The following is a 16,234-nucleotide window of genomic DNA, read 5'->3' as shown; positions in this document are numbered from 1 at the left end:
GACCACAGACCAAATAACTTTTTGCTTCTATTTCTGTGTCACGTGGCCAATCCTAGTCCCAAGGGAGTTTGGGGAAATGAGTATTTTTAAGCTGGTACATTACTGTTCTAAGTAATAGTAGACTTATGTTAGTTAGCAAGAGGTGAAAATAAAATAAATACTATGTAGAAAACTAGCAGTGTTTGCCACACAGATTCATAATCATTTCTTTTCTGTACAGGAAATTGCTCCATGTTTGTTTTAATCTAGTTGGTGGGAAATCTGATACTAGCCTTTTTTTTTAAGTCCTCTTCTAATTATTCCATTGATTCTATAGTCTTTGTGTAGATTCTTCCATTTGTTGACGGTATTGCTTCTCTTTCATCACATTGGCTTTCATCAAATATTGGAGGATTCTCACTTGAGCACCTGTTTCTGTAATTGAGTTTCTAGGCTAGTTTGCTGGCTGACTCTATTGTACTGCTGCTTGACTTGACCTTCCAGGGTAATTTGGGGAGTGGTTTTGGGGGCTGCTGTAGCACAGGGCATCTCAGCATTTAATCCTCCATATGGGGCAACCTTGTACTTTCTGGGAGTTGAAAGCCAGCTCAGGCTCTGCCAGTTCTCTCTTTCTTAAGATCTGAGAGTCACTCCTCTTTTATGAGTCAGATGCATCTACTACTGTTGCTTGTAGAGTAGGGAGAGCAAAGTGCAGGGATAAACCCACCTGGCCCCTCCCTCTGAGGTATCACAATGAATCACCCTCCTGGCTGTTCTCAGTCTCATTAGCCTCCAGTTCCCACCACCTCCAGGCAGAAAGATTGTTTAGTGTTTCTCCCATCTGTGTGTTGCAGCTTCCTCCTAGGCTTGTCCTGGCCTCCAGCCTCACTCCTTGGCTGATGTTGCCTCTGCAGTTTTCCATTTGCATTCTTGTAAGATTTCTCATAGTTCCTGTCCTCTCTTCTTTCCAAGTAAGACAATACATATGCATTCATTTCCGTGGATATGATGGATTTGATGTGAGAAGAGGAAGTCTGCAGTCTATGCTTTTTTCCAACTTGAAAATTAAAGCCTTTTTCAAATATATTATGAAACACATATATATCTTTTCTTTCATGAGATTATCTCTGTTGCCCCATAAAGTAGCTTGTGTAGTTATTATGACGTGCAACTCACAGATGAGGAAACAGAGAGTAGGGTTAATTATGCTAATCTCCTACATCTAAGAAATACCTTTCTCTTTGCATAGCATTTTTGTTTTTATAGTTTCATTTGCTGTATGTCCTTCTGCTTATATTTTCACTCCTGAAGGCCACTTGTTGCACCATTAGGGAAATTTGAAAGACAAAGCACCAACTCTTTCTTTCCTGAGTGATAAAGCCCAGGTCCCTAATCAGCAAACTAATCCACATGGCATCCCAGATTGAGTCTGTCTCCCACCTTCTCTTGTGCCTGGTGTTCTGGCTTCCACGTGGATATTTCTGCCTTGGTCTCTCCAGTGCCTTCTAAAACTTCTAAATTTATCTCTCTTGTGTTTTCAGCTCCTTACCCTCCAACCTAGAAAGAGGCCAGAAAAGTAACTGACCCTAAGCTTTGGTGCTTGAAACCAGAGCTATAATAGCATAAAATTCATGTCCCAAATGTTCAAGGTAGGGAGAGTCCAAAGGGAATATAATCCTGTCCTTTACAAAGTTAAAAGGAAGAAACCCAGGGAAATGAATAATCTCAAGGGATAAAAGTGGTGCTAGACAGAATCAGAGCCAAAGAGTAAAAATATAGAAAAATAAGAAATAACGAAGAGAAACAAAAAGAAGAAGAAGGAGGAAGAGAAGAAGAGGAAAAAGAACAGGAGAAGGAGGAGTAGGAGAAGCAGAAGAGCAACAAATACCACCACTATCACCATCACCACGGATTAAAGGCGTTAGATAATTTTCTCAAACTGAATTATGGTACATGAGGCTCAAATGTTCTGGCTCCTGGTAATCTGGCCTGTGGGTGGGTAATGCTGATGTAAAGACACAGGTTTAGAGTTAGCACCCCTCACCTTTTCTCTCAGGCCCTTTGTCACCATCAAAGCTAGCTGTTCTGATGAATTTAGGAGAAGACTAACATGTTATTCTCTTCTATGCAGTATATTTAGAATTAATTTCAGGTCCTATATACATCTCTTTAATTTACTAATGAGAATTTGGGGCTTCTTAAGAATGCTAGAGTAGGTTATTTGGAAGATGTAATAGAGAGTCTATATTCTTTGGAAATTTGGAATTATCTTATTGTCCAAGGGGAATCTTGCCAAGAACAACAGTAATTATTTTCAATTACTCTAGACATTCCACAACTGAGTGAAGATGAGGTGTGTTTATGCCCATAATAAATTAATGGAAGATATACCATCTTAGCTATAAATACCTCTTTCAAGATGGTGCAACCAATATCAGATGTAATAATAATTAGTGGGAAGAGAAGTAATAGCTTTTGGGAGCTTTGATACTCCTATGAAGTAGATATTGATGGGCAGAGTATATTTGCCCAGTTTCACTTTTAGAGCTGTTTCACCTTAACTGTTAGAGACAAAAGCCTAATGAAACTGAAGGGTAGAAGATGACAGAGCTCTCTGTGTTTCTAGCATATTCTTTACAAATGATGCCTACTTATAGATCTTGCCATCTTTCCTGGTATACATGACTCCTTTTCTTTCTACCAGATCAGCTTGCTTCTTGAGAGCTTGCTTTTGTAACTCCCAGGACCTTGATATTCCCGTGGCATACTGAGCTGCAGAGCAAGCAAGAGGAAAGTAAGATGACAAAAACAAACTCCAAAGTAGGAAGTTCAGTTCTATGGATCCCTGCAAAATCTCGCAGCTGTGAGACAGAGATATGCCCATTTTGCATATTTCTTCACTAAACTCTCTCAGGTGTACCCTCACACCACCAGCTTTGTTATGAAATGACCCCATTCTTCCTGTGGGTTCTGGAGGAAAGAGCCTGAAATGACCCGTGGGATAGACTAATGGTCCTAGGAAGAAGGTTTAACAGGATGGAGGTTGCTCCAAACTTACTTAAATTTCATCTCCTTCAAAAAATTCACCTGGCTACCCAACTGAGGATGCTTTTCCAGTTCTCTGAATTCCTAAAACCCTCAGAATATATTGCATATTCTGATTTTTAGCTTATATTCCTAAGTATATTTTTCTGGTTGCTGTTGGTTTAGAACTGGGTCTCCCCCATGGAGGATCATCTCCATATGTTCAGGGATGATGGCTCCCAGCTCTCAGGGCTGCAGAGAACCCAGAACACTGGACACAGGGACTTAGTAAATATTGGTTCACTTGACCTTAGAGAAATTGACCTCAGGCCAATAAGCTTTTATTTAAAGAAAATGAAGCCATTTTTAATGTCCACAGAGTCCTAAACAAAAGGAGTCTGACATGAATCCAAGAAGGAGAGATTCCTTCAGTCAGGCCCAGAATATATGCAAAAAACCTCTGCAGCCATGTCTGGTGCATATAGGAATGCTTTGTTCCGTGAATGCTGGCGACTAATGGGATATTAACTGAAAGTTTCTCTGGTAGGTAGGAGGCTGCTCCCTGACTCTTTGCTATAAACCTACCTAAATCACAGGGTAATAGTATGAAGTGAAATATAAAATGCTTGTAAGTTAAATCCAGCAGAGGGATTTTAAAAAAAATAAAGCAACATTATTGAGGTTGCTTTACAATAAAATGGACATATAATAAAACGTACCCATTTAAAGTGGGTTTGATAAGTTTGGACAAATGTACACATTCATGTACCCAACACCCCAGTTAAGATAGAGAATATTTCCAAATCTCCAAAAGGTCCCTGCTGTTCTTTTGCTGTCAATTCCAACTTGCCCCCCTACTCCCAGCTGCAGGCAACAACTAATATGCATTCTGTGGCTGTAGATTACTTGCATCAAAAACAATAAAATACTTAGGAATAAATTTAACCGAGAAGGTGAAAGATCTGTATATCAAAAACTACAAAACACTGATAAAAGTAATTGAGGAAGACACAAATAAATGGAAAGGTATTCCATGTTCATGGATTGGTAGAATTTATATTGCTAAAATGTCTATACTACCCAAAATGATCTATAAAGTCAATACAATCTCTATCAAAATCCCACTGGCATGTTTCACAGAAATAGAAAAAAATCCTAAAAGTCTTATGGTATCACTAAAGACCCTGAATAGCCAAAACAATTTTAAGAAAGGAAAACAAAGCTGGAGGCATCATACCTTCTGATTTCAAACTATATTAGAAAGCTATAATAATCAAAGCAGTATTGTATTGGCATAAAAACAGACTCACAGACCAGTGGAAAAGAATAAAGACCAGGCATAAACCCAGGCATATACAGTCAACTGATCTTTGACAAGGGTGCCAAGAACATACATTGGGAAAGGCTAGTCTCTTCAATACATGCTTCTTGGAAAACTGTTAGTCACATGCAAAAGAATGAAACTGAACCCTTATTTTATACCACTGCATTGGGGAGCTCGTAGTTGATGTATTAAATTAAGAATATGCAGATCATGACCTGCTGAATGAGGAGGCACAAGCTACCCACATGAATTGACAGGTAACTCACTTAACATCTGAATTCCTACTCTGGGGAAGTGAAAACCTCCGGGTTGTTTTCATTTAAGGCACTCACCCAAAGGAAGCAGAGGGAGAAGGACACAATGAGCTGGGGAAATGCAGTCCCATCCTAGGTCACAAGTGAACAGGAAATAGAGAGCAGGGTAGCAAGCGCCTATTAGTTATAAGGTGGCTGGGGAGGAGGTCACTGACTTTTTGCAGGCTCAACTCTAAGTGGTTATTTTAAAAGGTGCCCCAGGAAAAGCAAAGCAGGAGCTTGAGGCAGGAATTCTAAGCTTGGGTCCTTATCTAAATAACCAGACTCTGGTGTGAGCAGGGTCGTCATACTGTAAATGCCAAGGCAGCAACTCAAAGTAGTTGTTTTCTCATCTCAACGATCCACAAACATCAAGTCAAAATGGATTACAGACTTAAATGCACGACCTAAAACCATAAACCTCCTAGAAGAAAACATTGGAAAAAAACTTCCTTGACATTGGTCTTGGCAATGATTTTTTGGATATTACATCAAAAGTACAAGAAACAAAGCAAAAATAAACAAGAGGAACTATATTAACTAAAAACTGCACAACAAAGAAAACAATCAACAAAACGAAAAGGCAACCTACAGAATGAGAGAAAATATTTGCAAATCACATATCTGATAAAGGGTTAATATCCAAAATATGTAAAGAACTCATACAACTCAATATCAAAAAAACAAATAAACTGATTTTAAAAAATGGGTAAAGGTCCTGAATAGAATTTTTTCCAAGAAGGCATACAAATATCCAGGTATGTGAAAAGATGCTCAACATCAATAATCATCATGCAAATGCAAATCAAAACCATAATGAGATATGACCTCATACCTATTAGGATGGCTTTTATCAAAAAGACAAGAGATAACAAGTGTTTGTGAGGATGTGGAGAAAAGGAAACCATTGTACATGTTGGTAGAAAGTAAATTGGTATAGCCATTATGAAAAACAGTATGGCACTTCCTCAAAAGGTTAAAAATAGAAATACCATATGATCCAGCAATCTCACTTCTGGGTATATATCTGAAGGAAACAAAATCAGTATCTCAAAGAGATAGTGCACCCACATATTTATTGTGGCATTGTTTACAAAGCCAAGATATGGGAACAACCTAAGTTTCCGTTAAGAACAACCATTTAACAATGGATAAATGGATAAAGAAGATATGGTATCAATTATGATTTAGCCACGAGAAAGCAGGAAATCCTCTCGTTTGCAACAACATAGATGAATCTAGAGGACATTATGCTAAGTGAAGTTAGCCAGACAAAGACATATTCTGTATGGTGTCACTTATATACGGAATCTAAAAAGAAAAAGTCAAACTCGTAGAAATAGAGTGGAATGGTGGTTACTGGGAGCTGGGAGGGTAGAGGAGATGGGGAGGTGACAGTCAAAGGGTACAAGCCTGCAGTTATAAGATGAATAAGCTCTGAGGATCGAATCTATAGCATGGTGATTTAGTTAGTAATACTGTAGTGTATAGTTGAAATTTGTTAAGTGAGTAAACCTTAATTATTCTCATCACACAAATAGTAACAAAGTGAGGTGATAGATGCGTTAATTAACTTGATTGTGTCAATCATTTCACAAAGTATACTATGTCAAATCATCACGTTGTACACTTTAAATATATACAACTGTATTTGTGAATATTACCTCAATAAAGCTGATAAATAAATACATACATACTTACCTAAATGCACAAATACATACATACATAAATTTTTAAAACAGACTCCTTTCCACATTAAATTACCTTGGCACCTCTTTCAAAATCAGTTAACCATATAAGAGTAGGAGTATTTCTGGACTCTATTTTTTTCCATTGATATACATGTTTATTTTTGTGCCAGCACCCCACTGTCCTGATTACTGTAGCTTTACAGTAATGTTTGAAATCTGGTAGTGTATGTTCTTCAGCTTTATCCTGGTTCTTCTCTTTTTTTTTTTTTCAAAACTGCTTTGGTTTTTATAAGCACTTTGTTTTTATAATATAAATATTAGAAGCAGCTTGTTTACTGGGATTTGTATTGTGATAGCATTGGTTCTACTGATCAGTACAGGGAGAACTGTCATTTTTTAGCAATAGTAAATCTTCCAATTCACAAACATGTTATATCTCTCCATTTGTTTACATTTTGTTTATTTCCTCTCAGGTGTGTCATATACTATTTCCACAGGTATTAAGCATATTTTGTTAAATTTGTCTCTAAGTATTTCACATTTTGGATACTCATAACAGTATTGTTTCATTGCGATTTTCAGTTTCTCAGTCTCTCTTCCTATTGGCGGCTGGCCTGGGCGTGATGAAGTTAGGGTCCCACTCCTACTTCCTGTGTCAGCTCTCACACTTCTTAGCATGAGGTCTGGGTGTCTTATAATTTGGCCGTGAGAACAAGATGCTGAATAGAGATGTGCCTTCAGAAACCCAGCTGCCTGACCATTCCCTCCCCCTTGAACACTGGTCCACAGGCTTCTTCCTCTGCCTAAGGTTTTCAATTGCTCAGACAATTAAGAAGATATTTATTAAAGAGGCCTGCAGTGTCTAGATTCCAGCTGTTGTTTTCTACACAGTGGCCACTAAACGAGCAGCTGTGCTTGTGTGGAGCTGATTGCCGTACACATTTCCTATTCTATTCATTAAGGGGTGAATCATGTGTTTATTAGTTGAAGCACACCCCTGGAAGTGTGCTTGTATTATTAGTCCCATCTGAGAGCAAAGGAAACAGTTTCAGTGAAAGAACATCATAAAAATGCCTCCTCTTTGCATACTACCCTACACCTTTGCTTGCATGATCTCATCTGGTTTTCACAGAGACCCTCCTGGCTGGGGGAGTTACTTGCTATGACCTCTGTTGCAGCAGATGAAGAGACAAGGACGGTTTGACGTCCACGGTCCTATAGAAGGTCAGTGGTGGAGCGTAAGACAGAATGCTGGCCTCCTGCTTCCTGGCTCAACCCTCTCTCCACCCCTACATGCTCTTAAATTATAGTGACTCAGTGGGATGGGAGGACGGGAACAGAGTTTGGACAGAAGACAAGGCGGTGCTGACATCAGTGGACTGAAAGGAAGCCAATCAAGGACACATCCTAATTACCCAGAAGAGGATGCAGACTCTGTTGAAGGTCCTTCCTGGCTGAAGGCGCATCTCTCACTGCTTGGGCACATCTCCCAGCCCCAGGGGTCCTCCAGCCCAGAGAGATCAGTGTCTAGAGTCTTGGGCTCAAGATCTCCATTCACTGCTAGCCTAGAAGCTTCTGCAGAAAGCTGCTCCTGTGTGATTTAACATCCTCTCTTCTGCTTCTCCTCTCCCTCCAGCCTATTGGGTACACCTACTGGAGCTCATCAGAAGCTCTCACCTGAATGCAAAACGGTTTCAGAGGGGATGTTCCCTGGGGGAACGGGATGCTCTCCTGTTGCTTTTGTACTGACCTGGGTTTTCAGCGGGGCTGGTGCCCTTTGCTCAAGAGAAGAGAGCTGAAAAAAAAAAAAAAAAAAAGAGAAGAGAGCTGGATTTTTTTTTTTTTTCTAATGCATTTTCAACCACTTAGAGAGAACTATTTCTCTAGAGGGGAAAAGGGTGATTATTAGTAGGAAGAAAGAGGTGATAGAGGAGCAAGTCTAAACATGTCCTGCAGGAAAGGGGCTCAGTATTTCCCTTTATTTGCTCCAGCGAAAAGAAAATGCCAAAGGTGAATCCAAGGTCAGCGACTGACAGTTCCCTTCTCCTCTACTTTGAATGAGACCTTTGCATCAATTCTACTTGTTTTTGGATCGTAGGCGAAAAAAGAAATTGACATTTCAAACCGATGTGGGAAGAAAAATATTTGGGGAGAAGCCCAATGAATATTATAATTTTGGGATTAAGATACACACAGTAAGGGAATCGCAATGGTCACAATAATATCTGTAAGGATAATTATTATTAAAGCAGCCACTATGTACTACATACTCTGCCATATCAATATATATTCATATCTATATATATATCAATGTATATATATATATATATATGTGCCTATATATATGTGCCTATATATTTATATGTGTGTATATATATATATACTGGTGTCCCAGACTGAGGCTCCAATGAGTATTGTACCTCAGTGGGGTCACCACATATGTCAAACATTGAAGGTTTGGAAACTCAGCTACATGCATTCATCCAAGGATGACAAAGCCTTGATCTTGATCTCTAATAGCCAAATTTATAAAAGCATGATTTTTATACCAGTAGACTGACTGTCCACTCATAGTAGGGTGATTTCTCCTTTCTGAGCATATTTAGATCAATTCCTTAGAAAGATTAATCTAGCACTTGGAGGTAGGTAGGACGGGATCACATCAAAGAGGAAGATGGGGAGAACAGTTTGGAATAAAAGTATAAGTACTTGAACTAGGATAATGGAACTGGAAATAGACAAGAGCTAATGAAAGTAAACTCTACCTGACTTGGCAGCTGTCTGACCTTAGTGGGGGGGAGAGGAAGAGGAATTAAAGATTTTTCAGTTTTTTAGCCTCATGAGGCAAAGACAGGTGATCTCTTTTTAGGGAAGTAAATAATTACAGCATGAGGTGCATATAGATTTGAACATGGGGACTTTAAATTTCAAGTATGTTCAAAAGAAGATGCCGATTTAGCACTAACTCTGCAGGATTAATTAGGATAAAACAATGGTTTAGGGTTTTCAGGAAGCACTGAAGATACAGAGGACACCTAGATTGAAATTTTATTGGGGGCAGGAATTATGGCTATTAGTTATTTGTATTCCCCTATAACACATCCCCCTCCTACTATCCAGCTCAATGCCACCTCCATTCTCAGCACCCTAGATTCTTCTGTAACTTCATGTCATGGACTTTGAACAAGCTTTGGTTGATTGATACAGTAAAGCATATACACTGGGGTCCCTTTTTTCTCAGCACTAGAGAAGCATTACCTGCCATTCAGGAATGTCATCTTTAGTTGGGGGAGGATGTTTCCCTACTCAGTTTAGATACTGAGTGTTGCTATAGGGCCCACCTATAGGCATTTTATTTATGTATGTATGTATGTATGTATGTATGTATGTATGTATTTATTTATTTATTTATGGTTGCGTTGGGTCTTCGTTGCTGCCCGTGGGCTTTCTCTAGTTGCGGCGAGCGGGGGCTACTCTTCGTCGTGGTGCGTGGGCTTCTCATTGTGGTGGCTTCTCTTATTGTGGAGCACAGGCTCCAGGCGTACGGGCTCAGTAGATGTGGCTCATGGGTTCTAGAGCTCAGGCTCAGTGGTTGTGGCGCAGGGGTTTAGTTGCTCCACGGCATGTGGGATCTTCCCGGGCCAGGGCTCGAACCCGTGTCCCCTGCATTGGCAGGCGGATTCTTAACCACTGCACCACCAGGGAAGTCCCTATAGGCTTTTCTCTACCCCTTGTGGTGGAGAAAAGAAACCCTAGGAGAGGCGGATGCAGCCAGCTGATGTCTTCGGTTGGTATTCCAGGGGCAATCACTTTAGGCACAGCTGGGTGAAGGAAAGAGTTTTAAATACAGTGGGAAGGAGAGCTGACTCCTTTCCCACACCAGAACCTCCAAACAACCTGGAAATGCGCGCGGACCAGGCATCTTGCCATAGACCGTATGAGTCAGGTTCCCTGAGGCTCTCAGACGATGTGTCCAAAAGCCTCGTTTGGCGCATTCTCCTCTCTAAGGCGCTCGAGACGCCTAAGAGCAAAATCTCACTGTGGTGGAAAGCAGCAGGGGGAATGAGGAAGTCGTTCTTGTGACAATTTTTAAAGAGCATCACTTAGTCCGAAATGCTCCTAGGACCCCCAAACCTATTCTTTCTCCTTGTAAAAAACTATTGTAATAATAATATAATTATATATTATATTATGTATTTTGTACTATATAGTATATAATATATAACATATGTCAAATAAATTAATGATATATCATTAACAATGATATTTATATTATAATATGTATTATATATAATACATAACAAACATAATATATATTTATAACATATATAATATATATACTACATTAATGGAGTGGCTTTATCCTATTAGTAATAATCCAACAATAGCAACAGTTCACACTTGCTATGTGCCAGACACTGTGCCATACTTTACACTCTTCAAATTTAATCCTCACAGCGCTTTTGTATAATATTTTTATTAGGTATTTTTTTAATCCCCATTTTGTTTACCATTTTGTAATCCTAGACTCTCAGAAGGGAGAGCTATTTCGAGACCATCCAGGCTAGACCCGGTCATGAACCTGGCAGCCCATGTTATTATCTAAGAGTAGGCCTGTCTGATTCCTACTTTTTCTAGCCTTCTTAAACCTACCTATCGGTTGTATCTTGGATTCTTTATCTCTCAGAGTGTCTGGCGCAGTCTTCATCTTCTCAACTGCCAAAGAACACGTAATCCTGCATCCTGAAGCCCACAAGATTCTGAAAGTCCTTTTTGTCCATGCAAAAATACCAAACTCATTTATTCCCGTTAATCTCGCCCAGTATGTACCAGAAATCAGTTTTTTACTCTAAAGTTACCCAAAGAGCCAATTATTCCCCTAGATTGTTTTGAATTAAAAATAACCTTGCGGGGACTTCCCTGGCGGTGCAGTGGTTAAGACTTTGCCTTCCAATTCAGGGGGTGTGGGTTCGATCCCTGGTTGTGGAGCTAAGATCCCACAGGCTTCACGGCCAAAAACCAAAACATTAATCAGAAGCAATATTGTAACAAATTCAATAAAGACTTTAAAAAAAGTAACCTTGAGTACTCATATGTGCCCCGTCTTCTGCCCTACATGGACATCACTACTGAGTTCTTGGGAAGTGCTTACCCCCCTTAACGGGTTCAGTAATGATCTAGCCACTCACCAAATAGCAAATGATGGCACTGAAAACTATACCACAGGAAACTACTCCAAATCTCGACTCAGAATCTCCTCTAGATGGTCGTCGTTAATTAAATAACATGACAAGAGAATTTGAAATTTCACATCACGAATATTTGCTTAGAACGGATCTGTGAATCTCTTAACACACAGAGTTGGCAATTCTGGATTGTGAGTTTAATGTCACCCGGGTGGATTGAGCCACCGACACTTTGCCCATAGGCAGCTGGGTCTTGGCTTATGGAACATGAACAGGTAACCTGTGTAAAAGGACGAATTGGCAGGTGACGTAATCAGCCCCCACTTCCACAGTGGACACTGTTGTAGGGATTCTCAAGACGGGACGCGCAGAGCAAATCGACGTGAGCGTGAGCTAAGTGCCTTCCCTCGCAGGTCAACACAAAGAGGCTGTTGTGTCGCGATTCGTGCGTCAGCAATTCACCTGTGCAGAGTGGATCAAGAGCAGCCATAGCCCACACTCTCAGTGAATTTCCATTCCTTGAGCACTAAATTCAAAGACTCTGAAAGGCATTCCTTTTACCCTCCAAATTCCTTGCCAGTATTGGTCTATTGAACCAAATCGTTCTATTCAGTCTTTTTTCTACCAGACAGCTGGAACTTGGGGTAGAAGTAACTAAAGAGTGCTGTGACTGGTTTCACGTTGGTTCTGGTGTATTTTAATTGAAGAAATATGACGTCCTCGTGCAGATTATACAACCTCTACTTAGAAATCAGAATGGTGTGCCCTACTGTCCAAACCATGATGGCGAACTTTGTGTGCTGGAGCCCTGTGACCTGCAGTAAGAAGAACGACCGACTCCCCAGGCCTCATTTTCTAAGAGGCATTAACTCTACTGCATCGTGGACCCGAGGGTTGGGAGCAACATGGAGAGTGTCCAGCTTTTTGGAAAAACTAGTCCCTGTCTTGAAACAAGATCCACTTGTGCTTAGCTTATTTACATCTGAATTTTATTTTTCCAAGAATCCCAAATTAAACCACTTTTAAGGGCATGATTCAAATATTTTTCAATCTATGGTGGTTTCTGTGTTTTTCATCTCCATTTTGCCCACTTTTTTTTCTGCTGCAGAACAAAGGCAGACTTGAAGGGGGACAGATGGGGTAAACATGTGTAAGGTGAGGGTTGCTTTAAATGACAGCTCTGGGGAAGGACAAAAATGGGCTCTCCTCATCATGTTCATGGAACACTAAATATGAAGGAATCAAGCTGCTTTAGGACTCAGACGCTTATGGTAGCTCATATTGCATTGGGAGAAAATGTTAACATTAATAAGTTACATAAGAAAAGTCTCCAAGATCAACATGTTCAAGGCCAGCATATACATTCAGACATGCAATTACACCAGCCACATAAACTCACAGGAAAAGAAAATTCCAGTTTGCATGGCTGTGAGGTTTCTTTTGGTTGCCAGCAATTTAGAGAGTGTATTGAAATTTTCAAATTAGCTGGGGACATTTTACTCAATTGTATCTCTCAATGATTTTGTGTCAGTTTTACTTCAAGGTCTGTGCATTTTACTGATTGAAATGCTCACACGCTGATTCATTGCAAAGGAACAGATCATCGTTATGAGTTTTTGTTTTTGTTTTTTTTTTGAAAGAAGAGTGTCAGAACTTTCTAAAATTCCTTTCTGTGTCTTCTCTCCATTTGCTTTCCCTCTTCATAACCCTTCCCTCTCTTTATCTGCATCACCACCCCCTAAGTCATTTCCTATTACTTCTCTGAGAAACTTTTTCAACATCTGATCTTTAAAAAGGATCCCTCCTTAATCCTAATGCATTCTATGGAGAATCAGCTTCCTAAAGTCAGAGTAAGATTCCCTGAGAATACCTGGGTATGGAACAGGGTACAGGAGACCTGGAAATGCTGGTGTATAATCTTAAAATTCAAATCCTGTTCAGTAGAGCAATACCATCTGAGCTAGCTGCAAATGGTAAATAAACCCAGCTTGTAACTTAATGATCCTTGTGTTTGTGTGTCTGTGAATACATTAAGAGCTCTCAAAGAAAAAATTGTGTAATCATAAATAAAAGATAGCAGTGAATCACAGGCAGTCACCTAGAAACAGGTCTCAGTCCTCTGGCTCTATCAGTGGGGTTATGAACACAGGGTTCTTCCCCCTTTCAGCTACGGTGGCAGCGTGAATCCCACTCTAGATGCAGTGGCTCAGGGTGTGAGGTTTGAGGGTCTTCATTACATATCGTCTGCCCTGCAAAAATCATCTGCTTTACTTGGAATTGATTTCAAAGCCAGATTCATGTGGTGCCTGCTACACCAAAATAAACAAATAAATTAGCCTCTGAGATACAGAAATTTACATGATTCAGTGTACTTAAAAACTGTTAACTGTGAACTTATTAATTGAAAACCGCAGGACAATAATCAGCATGTCCTTCAGTGGAAAACAAACCAAACCTCTTGTTTAAAGTGAATTTGTAAGGCAATAAAGATGTATTTTTCAAATAAACCTATGCCTCCAGCCTCTGGATGTGATATTTTTAACTTTATCTTTGCCCAGCCCGTGCTTTGTTTGTGGACTACATATTGATTTGCTTTCCGGAAAACGTGTAGTAGAACTCTACTTCTCCACATGGGCTTTTTTTTTTTCCACTGCTCCTTGCAGGTTATATTCATTCCAGCCATTCTTGTTTCTCTGCCTCCTGTCTAGAGAACTTTAATTAAAATGGTCTGCTAAAGCTTGACTCTCTTAAAGGGAGCGCTTGGAATCCTAAATGACGTTGTCATCACAAAACTCCCAAGGAACATACGCCTTCCCCCTCAAACGTATGCTCCAAGGGGAATGTTTGTCTAGAAGTTACTAGGTAGCACTGAGGACTGAAACATAACAAACTCCGGGAGGAAAATGACAATGATTTTTACATCCAGAAATTTAATCAGGCACATTTCTGAGGTTTGGCCAGTTGAGCTGGCCAACCCACAATCCACCATGATCCTCATTTGATCTCAAAAAGAGGTCAGTAGAAGATGACGCTGTCTTTTCGCTGTCCCAACAGGCAGATCCCATGGCCTCTTGGAGCTTGTCTTCCAAACTGTCCCACTGTGGCCGACGTTCAGACTCCCCTGAGAACAAGGTTTCTGAACAGTAGTTTCATGTGATGATAAAACACATGAAATCTGGCTTAGACTATTTAGGTTAAAATTTAGTTTAAAAAATTTTTCGATGCCTTTAACATGTCACTTTACCAATGCTACTGGTTTCCTGTAAGAATCATATGAAACCTTCCCCTTCATTCTTCATCTTTTTCCCCTGTATTTTCCTTTCCTGGTTGACTTACCCTGAGCTATCTGTGAAGCGGAAGAAGACACCCATTGATTTGATGGTTTCCTTCCCACGGAATTTAATCCTGAGGGTTGTGAGAGCTTCAGAGAAGGCCGAGTGCCGTGAGCCCTCAGCTCTCCTGGGTCGGAGCAGGACACCCCCTCCTGCAATGCTCCATGAGCTGGAGCTCTGGCTTCAACAGCAACTCGGCACCAGCGGCCATGTTCAGGGTCAAGAGTCAGACTATTTATGAAGAAGCCATTGATGAAGTGCAGAAATTATATGCATGATTCATTAGGGCCTTGACTATCATGTGCCATTATAATATACTCAACCCACCAAATCCAATGCTTTTCAGTGTTCCACTGATCTTTAGACATGCCTCCAAAGCCGACATGCTAAAACAAACAGAAGCTCCATATGGGTTGAGCGTTACAAATGTGTAGCCAATTTCTGTGTTCATCCTCGCTTTCCCTCTCTGAAGAAAGCCTTAACAAAAATGTACTCTCATTTTATAAGACTTGATAGATTTGGAAAGTTGTCAATCAGATGCCAGTCAGATATGTTTTTAAAAGAATGACCTCAACTTCTTTGACATTATTCCACTGATAGGTGGGTGGGGTGGGGGGCTCTTCCCTTGAATCTGGGCAACCTGTAAAGTAAAAGATGTTTTGCGACTTGTGAGGCTGGGTCAGAGAAGACTAGGCAGCTTCCTCTCTGGTTCTCTAGGAACATTCTCTCTCCGGATGCTTCTTCTTGGACCCAGCCCCATGCTGTGAGAAGCCAGAGCCACGTGGAGATGCCGCATGTCAGTGCTCAGGGGACGGCCACAGCTGAGCCCATGTGCCTGGCGTGTGAGTGAGGAAGCTTCCAGATGGTTTCAGCTCCCAGCTTTTTGAGTCACTGGCAGCCATTCACATCTTCCCAGCTGAGACCCCAAACATCACAGAGCGGAGACAAGCCACCTTGCTGTGCCCTGTCCAAATTCCTGAGCCATCATCAGCCAGCATCAATAAAATGCTGATTGTTTCAGGTCACTACATCTACAGATAACTGGGACATATGAAATAACAGCAGGCAAGGAATGTGAGTACAGAATAAAAATAAAGATGGCTTCATATATTCCAGCCAAATGATTTGAAAGGGGAAAGAGACTCAAAAGCCATTGTCATGTCCTGGAAGGTAGACTTAGATGAAGACATAGAAGGTGGCTTTATTTGCTCTGTAGCTCACACAAAGTTTAGAAGGATAGAAAAAGGTGGGATTATGGAACCAGCTCAATAAGTTCTTGTCAGAATGATACGATAAACCAAATCTCACAAGATGAAATAAAGCAGAGATAAATGTGAAATATTCCATCTGTGTTCAAAAATAAATAACCTGAACAATATGGTATGAAGAAGACGTGACTTAATTA

Source organism: Balaenoptera physalus, assembly GCF_965194825.1.
Source record: "Balaenoptera physalus genome assembly, chromosome: 2".
NCBI lineage: Eukaryota > Metazoa > Chordata > Mammalia > Artiodactyla > Balaenopteridae > Balaenoptera > Balaenoptera physalus.
Note: the sequence above shows the minus strand (reverse complement) of the source record.